The following is an 11,374-nucleotide window of genomic DNA, read 5'->3' as shown; positions in this document are numbered from 1 at the left end:
TGATGAACTTTTGGCACAGAGTACATCTGATTTAGAAGCGCATTCTAACATTTGGTTGAAATGGCATGTTTAATTTCAGTCTGCAGTGATAACACAACAGAGAAACATATAGAAAATGTGTTAATCTGTTTCGAGCCTACACAGAAGGGCAAATAGAGAAAAATATAGGTGCAGAAGTTCATTGAACTGTGAAAACCGAAGTGCACAAATATTGCGCATGCAGCTCCAGGAGCGGCAGAGCTGAGGCCAGAAAAACTGCAATTAACTCACCATGCGGTCTCAATAAATGGAGCTGGAAGACGTTACCTTTGTTGGGGAAAAACAAGTTTAACTGGTATCTGGTTCTCTAAAAGCAAATATGCAGGACATGCACTCTTCTAGCTCAATCTGCTTGGATCTTTCAATTGTTCAGCTTTCTGAAACAAGGCCCAGAACATGCACATATTCTGCAACATCAACGTAAAAACGTATCATTAAACAGTTACGATTAATTAAACGACAGAGCAGAAAAGAAATGAAACCCAGTGTGATGTTTGTTAAAAGGTAGAAAAATACAACTCATCTCTATCTTGTAGTGCAACAAAATAACCCTTGATTTCGCTCTGATCTCCAGTTCCTAATCCAAAGCTTTAACGTTTTGCTGCATCTCTTTTTCTGTTGCTTCAACGTCGTTGTCCATGTTTGCTAACTTTAAATTCAGGTGTGGAATCGTAGAATTTTACGGGATTTCGTATCTGGAGTTGGAATGTTTGCGAGTGAAACCTCACACTCTACTATCAAACACGTTATACCTGCCATTATAATCGGCTAGTGTGTCATCTCTCAGGCTTTGAAAATGGAAACAACAATTCTAAAATTGTGCAGGTTTAACTGGGTTTTAATGGCATTCCATACTGCAATGCTGGAGGTTCTTGGGAGGAATTAGTAGCAAAAAGACATGTATCTCATCCTGAATAAACTTTAGGAAAGTGAGGAAGGGACCAGGACAGAGTGAAATAACAATGTTTTGATAGCCACAGGAACGGATCTGCAGCAGGCATTTAGTATCAGTGAAAAATAATAAATTCTTGAATGACACGTGAGAAGCATGAGTTCTCCCTCTGGTCGGGATTTAAAGTACGCCACACATCACACAGTCTGCATTCAGATAAAACGGTTTGGATGACTGATGCAGACTTGCTTATGACATTCATTTTAATGATGAGGGGTCAAAACCTGGGTCAAGCCAACAATTGAAATCGACCACTAAACCAACGAGTATTTATCAGAAAAGAAAAAAAATTCTCATCACCTGAATACGGACCATAAACACTCAGTAGGGCGTTCAGAATGTTGTACAGGCGATAAATCGGCCATGTTTATTGGCTGCCATTATCGGCCTGAGGTGGAATATGCTGGCTGATCAGTATGGAGACCCTCGTGCTTTAACCTGAAAAAGTTTATGAAAACATTGTCCCTTCCAGCATGCCAGGAGATGCCCACCGTCACAACTTCTGATACGAGTCCTGTAGAAACGCCACATCTGTATTGAATCTTTTAATGTGGGATTTAACCTACAGACATTGTGCTTTCATTCATGACATTTGTCAAAAAAATGATGACACAGTTGAGTATTCCTCGCTGAAGCTTTAACAGAACAGTGTTAGTTGTAGGGCCAAACAGTCATAGGATGCTCACAGATGAATCTGTGCTTCACTGCCTTGTCTTCTGCTCTCCAGCTCTCTTTGGCTTTTCTTTGTGGCATATGCAGAGCTGCTCCCGAAGAATGGGGGACCTCTTTTGTCCAGAAGCTTTGAGACAGAAACATGAACCTCAGAACATTTGTAAAATAAAAATTGTTCAGCAGCTTATTAACATCAAACTGAAAACTGTCAGCATGCGTTGTTGTCTCAATGTAAATAAAGACACACTTGCAAAGAAACTAGACTTGTAGTAAATAAGTCTTGTAGTAAAGTTTACAAACTTGAAAACTTGGATTTTAAAGCTCTAAATGCTTTACCAAAGATCCAATCTTTTAAAGAATAATCTTGGATCTAATCGTCTTTATTTGGGTTGTGAGAAAGAAGAAAGACATGCAGCAAAGGTCAACAGGTTGGACCTCAAACCTGTGATAGCTGCGTCTATACACGGGTCGAGCGTTTACTCCAGCGCCACCTCCGCACCGTAAATGTCCTTGTTTCTACTGTTGAATCTAAAATTACTCAACTACAACAGCAACTTAGGATTTTCTCAGATGTTTCAAGAAATGAGTAACACTACACAAATGTAACTAAACCTAATGAAACAAAAATATTTGATCCAAATTCAACATAAGGAACTACTTCCAATGATGAAGTCTAAAAATTATTCATCCCTCTGGACAGAATTCTTCATGGCAGCATGTGTTTGCAAATCAGGTCTTTTGTCTTGATCACCCCTGATTTAACCAGTGAAGGCCTTCACCAACTTAATGTTTCATTGCATGTTACAATAATGGCCTAGTCAAAGGCATTGCCATCAACAGACGCACAAACATAGCAAAAGTCCAACTTTAAAGTTACAGGGACAGTTGCTACACCAGGAGGAGGGTCTTAACGTTTTCACTCAACCTCATTTAGTTTCTGCTAACTGTGCTAATGGCAGAGAAACAACTTACTGTTACAGGAAAACTGCCATCAGTTGCTATGCTAACTAGCCTGAGCAATCACAGCAGGACCTGCTGATAGGCAAAAGCAGTAGCAGAGAGCAGCCACACTAGGTTGTGACTGACAGCGCTAAGACCCGCCTCCAGGCTCTGATTGGTTGTTTCCAGTTAGCACTCAGAGCAATGGGAGAAGGCAGAGGAGCCCAAATTTTTCACACCTTATTAATCTTTATTAGATACCATACTGTTAGGACATGATAGCCGTTTCAACAAATATGAAAATGTATTTTCTATAAAAGTTACACACAGTAGCTCTAAATATGTATATTTTTGGATAATAGTTCTTACTCAAGAGCGTTCTTACGTCCATCAACCCAGAACCATCCGGCGAGTTTATGATGTAACCCTATCCAGTATCCTTGGTGTTGAGATTCGTAGGGTTTGGCATGCTTGACGATAAATTTCTGTGAACAGATTTCATTTCAGACTGTCATAAATCTCTTTTACTTCAATCAATCAATCAAGTTTATTTATACAACATACTTCAGCAACAAGGCAGTTCAAAGTGCTTTGCATCATAAAAATACAGTCATAGAACACAGTTAAAAACTGAAGCGTTACATTTTGTCAATTTTCTCTATCGTTACAAAATGGTAATCAAAATGTTGATAGTTTCTTTTATAATGTTTCAAAAGCAACTCTAAACAGCTGGCTCTTTAGATTTTAAGGAACTCAGTGTTTCAGCTGTTTTACAACTTTCTAGAAGTTTGTTCCAGATTTGTGGTGCATAGAAGCTGAAAGGTGCTTCTCCATATTTGGTTCTGGTTCTGGGGATGCTGAGCAGAACCAGACGACCTGAGAGGTCTGGAGGGTTGATACAGCAGCAGATGGTTCATGTGGTGCTAAACCGTTCAGTGATTCATAAACTAATATCAGTATTTTAAAGTTTATTCTGAGCAGCAGGGATCCAGTGGAGGAACTGTAGAACTGGGACGATGTGCTCCATCTTCCTGGTTTTAGTCAGAACGCCAGCGGCAGCGTTCTGGATCAGCTGCAGCTGGAGGATTGATTTTGTTAGTCAGACTTATGAAGACAATGTTGCAGCAATCAATGCGACTAAAGATAAACGCATGATTGGGTTTCTCTACATCTTGTTGGGACATTAGCCCTTTAACCCTGGAGATGTTCTTCAGGTGATAGAAGGCCGACTTTATGACTGCCTTTATGTGACCCTGAAGGTTCAGGTCTGAGTCCATCACTGCTCACAGGTTTTAGTCTGATCACTGGTTTCCAGATGTAATAGCTGAAGCTGTGCATTGATTCTACATCAGTGTTTTCCAACTCTGGTCCTCAAGGCAGACTGCCCCGCATATTTTAGATGTCTCCTTGCCTTTGTACTCCTGATTCAGGTGATTGCAGTGCAGCAAATACCTGTTAATCATTCATCAATTGAAATGAGCTGGGTTGACGCAGGGAAACTCCTGAAACACGCAGAAAGTTTTGGCACATCCTCACATTTATCTGCTCTAAGTATCTGTTCAGTGATTGGATGGGTTCAGAGTCACCTGGTGACATCAGTGAAGTCAGTAACGCTTTACCAAATCAAGTAATCAGTAATTTAGCTAAGGTACTTCTTAAGGAGTAATCAGTAATCCAGTTACTTTTTCAGGGTAACTATGCCATCACTGGCTGTGTATCATCTGCGTAGTTATGGTGGATGATCTTATTTGTTGATATAACCTGAGCTAGTGGGAGCATATGGATATTGAGCCAAGATTCATTCCTAGCATCATGTATGCGCTTCAACAAAGCAAGAATGCAGACTTTATGAAACTATCATAATTGATGCATGTAACACATAAAAGCCCATTAAAGCCAATAAAGAAGTTTTCCACATATATTGGAGTTTTGCATAGAGTTAGTATCAGACCTTGTTTGTGGTTTTTTACCTCAATTCCCAGATATTCAAGAGTTCAAATGACCTAAAAATATTTTTTGCAATTAAAGAAATCATCATGTATTAGGGCAACACCTCCTCCTCTTTGGTTTTCTATTCTCACTTAAAAAATTTAATTAGGTCGTATTGATTCAATTTATATGGGCAATTCAGTATTGTCAAGCGATCAATCTTCCAGAAACTTTCAGATTCGTTTTAAATTTCTAGAGTAGAGGTGATGTTATGTTTTACCTGCTCCTCCAGATCATCAATTATAGCCAAATATCCACTATCATGCTGACACAAGTCTCGAGACACGTTCCAGAAATTCAAAGAATGACCTCTATCTGAAAACCAGTAGCAGTGTCCCCTGAAGGAAAGCCATCCGACCCTGCAATCCAGACATTTTGGTCTCACTAGACAAGGGGAAAGAGCATAATGAAGTGAAACTTTGGTCAAATATCAAAAAGAAAAAAATACATTTCTAGAAGAAATCCATGTGGACTTATTTAATATTTTCATTATCAAAATTCCTCTAAAAAAGCTTTTAAAGGTAGAGTGCGGATCAGTATTGGAAGGTGATTAAATTAAGACATTATTCTAGTCAGAAGTGGCATACCGCAGGGTTCACTAAAATAATATTCTCTGAAATCAAAAGTTGGCTGTTAACCTGGAGCTAATGAATCAATTTTACTGGCTCACTTTGTTGTCAGGAAAGTGACCTTCAGCACTCTACCTGTGATTATAATCTGATTATAATGGTCAGCTGTGTCTTGAAACACTTAGTTGAATATTTCAAAAATAAAATTAATAACCAAGAGTTTCAAAGGTAATCCAGAAATATAATTACTATCTAGAGGACACAGCTCTGAAACTGGAAATCGTTCAAATTTCATGACGTTGTCGTAGAAGGTCTTCAGGGCATCTCTCTCTTTGCATTGATTGTCCGACTCCTTCTTTATTGCGCTCAGCTTTTCTTTCTCTTTATTCAGCTCCACTTTCTTTTCATTTAGCTCCACTTTCTCTTTATTCAGATCCGCTTTCAGTTTGTTCAGTTCCGCTTTCTTTTCGTTCAGCTCCTTTGTCTCTTTGTTCAGCTGCTCCGCCTTGTTGCTCAGATTCACAGTCTCTTTGTTTAGCTCCTCTTTCTTTTTGTTCACATCCGCTTTGTTTTTACTAAACTCCTGTTTCTCCTTGTTCAGACCCGCTGTCTCTTTGTTCAGATCGACTTTCTTTTTGTTCAGCTCCTGTTTCTCTTTGTCCAGCTTCGTTTTCTCTTTGCTCAGATGCACTTTCTCTTTGCCCAGCTCTTCTTTCTCTTTGTTTAGCTCCAATTGTTTTTTATTCAGATCCTTTTCCTCGTTGTTCAACTCTTCTGTCTTCCTGCTCAGCTCTGCTTTTACTTTGTCCTGGTCGCCTTTCTTTTTATTCAGTTCATCTTTTTCTTTGTCCACCTCCTTTCTCTTATTGCTCAGTTCATTTTTTTTATGTTCAGCTCCTTTTTTTCTTTGCTTAGCTTGTCTCGGTTTGTGTTCAGTTCATCATTTTCTTTGCTCAGCTCCTTTTTTTCTTTGCTCAGTGTCTCTTTCTCTTTGTTCAGTGTCTCTTTCTCTTTGTGCAGATCATCTTTCTCTTTGTTCAGTTTGTCTTTCACTTTGCTCAGCTCCCTTTTCTCTTTACTCAGTTCGTCTTTCTCTTTGCTCAGCTCATCTGTTGTTTTTCTCAGCTCTGCTCTCTTTTTGCTCAGATCATCTTTGATTTTGTTCAGCTCCTCGATCTCTTTGATCGTTTTCTTTCTCAGCACATTTTTTCTTGGCTCAGTTCTGCTTTCAAGTTTTTCAGCTCATCTTTCCTTTTGTTCAGCTTCTCTTCTTCTTCGTTCAGCTCCATTGTGTTTTTGCTTAGCTGTTCTTTCTTTTTGTTCAGCTCATTCTTCTCTTTGTTCCACTCCATTGTCTTTCTCTTCAGCTCATTTTCCTCTTTGCTCAGCTCTGTTGTTAAATTCTTTAGATGGTCCTCCTCTTTATTCAGGTCATTTTTATCTTTGCTCACCTTCTTTTTGTCTTTGCTTAAATCATCTTTTTCTTTGTTTAGTTTTTCTTTCTCTTTGCTCAGCTCTGTTTTGTCTTTGCTTAGTTTTTCTTTCTCTTTGCTCAGCTCTGCTTTGTTTTTGTTCAGCTCATCTTCCTCTTTCCTCAGCTCATTTTTCTCTTTGCTCAGTTTCTCTTTCTTTTCTGAGATCCACATTCTCATTGGTATTTTGGCTCAGCTCCTCTTTCTCTTTACTCAGCTCCTTTTTGTCTTTGCTCAGCTTATCTTTCTCTTTGCTCAGCTCTTCTTTCTTTTTGCTCATCTCCTCTTTCTCTTTGCTCAACTTCTCTTTCTTTTTCCTCACATCATCTCTCTCTTTGTTCAGCTTCTCTGTCTTATCTTTCAGCTTGTTTCTGTCTTGGCTCAGCTCCTCTTTCTGTTTGTTCACCTCCTCTTTCTCTTTGCTCAGTTCGTCTCTCTCTTTGTTAAGTTCCTCTGTTTTATTCTTCAGCTTCTCTCTGTCTTGAGAAAGCCTCTTTCGGGTAAGAGTTGTTCTTACATGGCTCAAGTCTCTGTCTCGGTTCACCTTCTCAATCTTTTTCTCCATCATTTTTCGTTCCTGAATCAGTTGCTTTTTTTCTGTTGCAAGTCTTGTGACATTTTCCTGCTGACCGGTCGTCGTCAAACTCACTATCAAAACACAAAAATTTGTTATAAAGTCAGGGAAACTGCTGCATCAGAGAGCATCAAAATTTTTCAGTTTCTCTCTCAAACCCTTCGAACAACATAATGGGCAGCAATAACTTGAACTGATTCTTGGTAACACTTCAATGTCCCTGACTTTTGTCAACCCTCAGAACTCCTCGTACTGCTGAACCCTTGCGTCCCAATTCTTTAAACCTTTAAATACTTGTTATAAAGGAAAATACTTAAAATATATTTTGTTGAAATGAAACTCACTGTAGATGATGTTTGCAGTCATTACAGCACAAAGCAACCCCAAACACACCATCAACAGACAAGAGCGCCAGAGTTTTGATGTGTCCTCTCCTTTAGCTGAAAAAAACCCCAATGAAGTCAATGAGATATTGATTAGTCAATGAAGTTTGTTTGTATTGCACAATCCTCAGACCATACAAAAATATTAAGGCTCAAGGTTTACATGTGACATAAAAACAACTCCTGATACAGCCCATGTTAAGAAACTATAACTTCCTATAGAGGGAATAAAAATGTATGAAATGCTTTTGGGTAGTATTGTTAGTCTTTAATTCTCAAAAACTGTAAAATGCTGACGAGTCACTTACATTTCAGAGGATAATTGGCGTTTCTGACACTGACTGTAGCAGAGTCCTCGTCGTCGCTGTAGTCCTCCATCCTTCACAGGAAAAATAAATCTTTAGATATTATAAAATGTCCAACAGCTGCTTGAGTGACCTCAGCTGTAGCTCATGGAAAGCAGGCAGGTTCTTCTTCCGATTTTGAAAAGTCATCAGGTTGTGACGCAGCATCTCTATCGCTGCTCTGGGGGTTATTTCTTCACTCAAACAGTTTTGGAAAACAAGTCTGCTTCTGGAGCAAACCTTTCATGCCAAGAAGTTCAAGAAGCTAGCTCTCACTCTGTCTCATAAACATTTCTGCAATTCTCCTATCCTTGGTTATAAAATAAATCTATTCACTCAATAAGGGATTACACTCTAATGCAAATAATCATTTGGTGATCAGGCCAGATATAAAACATTAACTTTGTCCTGCCAGCATAGAAACAGAAAAAGAAATGACTATGTGATCATTGGTACTGTTGCGTAGATCTGTTCATGGGTGCCTATCTGCAGCACTTCTCAGCAGGTGAAAGAAATCTGGTCCAATCAGTAGCATCACAATCTCAGGTAATACAGTATAAGGAATCCAAGCAGTTGGCTGGTTTTGCAGCAGAGCTGAGGAAGGCAGACACAGTCCCCAACGCAGCATTTCAAAGGCAAACTGATCAAATTCATGGGACCTAATAAGGAGTACCGGTAAGACTTTAACTGGACTCAACTGAAAATGTATTCTGGCTTTCCTTTTGTATGTGAGTAAGAGAAATGTAGAATTTATTGAAGGAACAATTTGCATTGCTGGGTTTTAAAGTTTGGCTCTATTAAATGCATATTTAAAATTCAATAAATATTAAAAAAAATCTTTTGAGAGACAATAAATAAATAAAATATCTATTTGGTTAAAAATTGTGAAAGAAATTTATGTCTAAAGTTAATGTTGGAATTATAACTAAAATTTAAACTAAATATCTCTAAAATGTATGTTTGAAATTTGTATGTGTTTTGTGGGTTTTCACCTCTTTATTGTTAACCAGTGTAAATAAAATTGAGTGAGTGAAATCCTGAAATCTCATCAAGTCCTCCTTTATCAAGAGAAGGAACTCGTTAAGTTAAAGAACATTTTAACATGAATATTTCAGTGTTGGAAAAAATAAAAAGATACAAAGCATAAAACTTCCACTGTGGATGGAGTCGGTAATATTCACTGATGTTCATAAAAACTTTTTTTTTTCTCCCTCAAAAAGAGAGGAATTATGTTCTCATAGCTCAGAATCATTGAAGAATATTTTATGGAAGGACTTATTAGTTTAAATCAATAAAATAAATTAACTATGAAAAAATAAGCAACTGTAAATATGTCTTATCCAGTAATGTCATATTTTACATCAGGAAAGGATTTTTCAGAATGCCTGCACTCATCTTTTCAGGAAGTCAAATTTGTCACTGTGCTTATACAAGTACGTTTACTGCACTGTATCACTTGAGTAATATTATGAACTATTGATGACCTTGAGCAGATTGATTCTGCATCGATACAAAAAGACTTCAGGTTGGAAACATTCGTTTCTTAGGTTTCTGTAATGTATGAGCTAGTGTTTATGCAAATGTGAGTATAATTACAAAGCATTTTATACATGACAATGTTTGCATCATTATTTATTTAGTATTAATAAACAAGGTTATTTTATTTGAAAGGTCACATAAACGTTTATCTGTGTTTACTAATTGAAAACCTTGTTTACTCTGCAGCATTCCTCCCACTGAGCATCTTTCTTGAAATCCCAGAAGAATCCCAATCAGGCTCTAAAAATCAGCTCAACTCTCTTCTTCTGTTGCCTCAGAAAAATGACAACGCGTTTAAAGTTATGAAGCAGCACATGGAGTCGGACGTCTGGCCGGAACCAGTGAGGCATAGACTACATCCTGCTTTAACCCACAGAAGCGGCCTTAATGACAAACCCTACTGGAAACAGCAATGGGCCTCACTGGTTCCTAAATAGATGGAGAATAAATCAATCTGGGAGCTGATTGTCGCTCTGACCGTGATTTATACAGACCGGAAGTGCGTCCAATCAGCAGGTGGACTGAAGGTTTTAGGGCTGCGCTGGGCACAAAGGATAAACCCACTAGCAACAGCTTTAATTTGGGGTTATACATAAGCCACGGCTTTTACTATTTAATATTGATACAATAGTGTAACTGTTTCTATGGCAACGGGTCTGCATTGCGTAGCAAACACAGGGACCGAGAAAATGAACGAGTGGTTTGGAGATGTTCTTCAACGGTTTTCTGCGTTATCTTCCCTTTGCTGTGGCGAACGGCCCAAAATTAATGATAGCTTCATCTCCAGGTTTCATTTTGTTAACGGAATTGTTTTGAAGCGGAAGGTAAACGTTTTTTTTTTTGTTGTTGTTTGTTTGTTTGTTGTTCTCCAGCGTTGTGCGCATGCCCGAAATTAAACAATCACTCGCAACCTGTTTATAGTAACGGTAGTTAGCATTTAAGCTAGCGGCAGAAAAAGTCACTTCTAACACAAAGAAATGTCTTAAAATAGAATCTTTGTCAATAAAACACTGTCCTGGACTTAAAGACACTTTTAAAATTAATATATATCGCTTACTTGTGCATTTAACTCACCTGTGAAAACAGAAATCAGTCTTCAGTAATGGCTTTACTGCGAGGCTGACTTCTTCTTCGATGGTTATTTGCAAACAACGAAAATGGTGCATTACCGCCACCCACTGGCAGGAAGCGTAGAATAGAATTACACTAAAAGATTATAAAGCTTTAATTAATATAGAAAAATATTATTTAACGTTTACTTTTAAAGTTAATGCTAAATAAGTCCATCAAATCTAGTTTAAGTTTAATTCCTTTTTAAATTTTGAATCCACGTTATCTTTCTAACTCCTAATTTTGACAATGCAATGTTTTCTATTGCCTCATCATTCCATAACCAAGAGTGCTGTGTGTGATGATTGAATGAATTGTTTATGTCCACTAGATGGCAGTCGCGAACATAGGTGATTGCACAAATGTCAAGAATAGGACAACAGAAGTAGTCAGTCATTAGTGAGACACCTGTGTGCAACTTGTATGAGCGACTTTAATAAAAGCATCTAAGAAGAAGCACATCGTCTGGTTCTTATCAAGCACGAACAGAACATGGTGTCAGGAGTAAACTGAAGGAGTGAATTGAAAAGCCGACCATGGAGCTGAAACCACCGGAGAGCTTAAAGCTGACGGGAAACGTGGATGAAAACTGGCGTGCTTTCAAACAACGCTTTCAACTGTATGTCGCCGCAATGGGTTTGGAGACAAAGCCGGAGCCAAGAAAGGTAGCGATGTTGCTGACCATAGCGGGAGCGCAGGCTTTAGAAGTCTACAACACATTTGTGTTTGATGAACCTGAAGACAAAGAAAAGTTGGACGTTGTGCTGAGTAAATTTGATGCTAACTGTTCAC

General features: G+C 38.3%; 1 pseudogene; it reads right to left on the bottom strand.

The window, feature by feature from the left end:
- Positions 1 to 1,521: 1,521 nt before the first annotated feature.
- LOC129379978 (golgin subfamily A member 6-like protein 7) lies at positions 1,522 to 10,552 on the bottom strand (annotated as a pseudogene).
- Between the last annotated feature and the right edge of the window lie 822 nt (positions 10,553 to 11,374).

This window comes from Poeciliopsis prolifica, unplaced genomic scaffold (assembly GCF_027474105.1).
Source record: "Poeciliopsis prolifica strain line A6 unplaced genomic scaffold, Auburn_PproV2 SCAFFOLD063, whole genome shotgun sequence".
In the NCBI taxonomy this organism is placed as follows: Eukaryota; Metazoa; Chordata; class Actinopteri; order Cyprinodontiformes; family Poeciliidae; genus Poeciliopsis; species Poeciliopsis prolifica.
The sequence above is the reverse complement of the archived record's forward strand: the minus strand, read 5'-3'. Positions and strand labels throughout refer to the sequence as shown.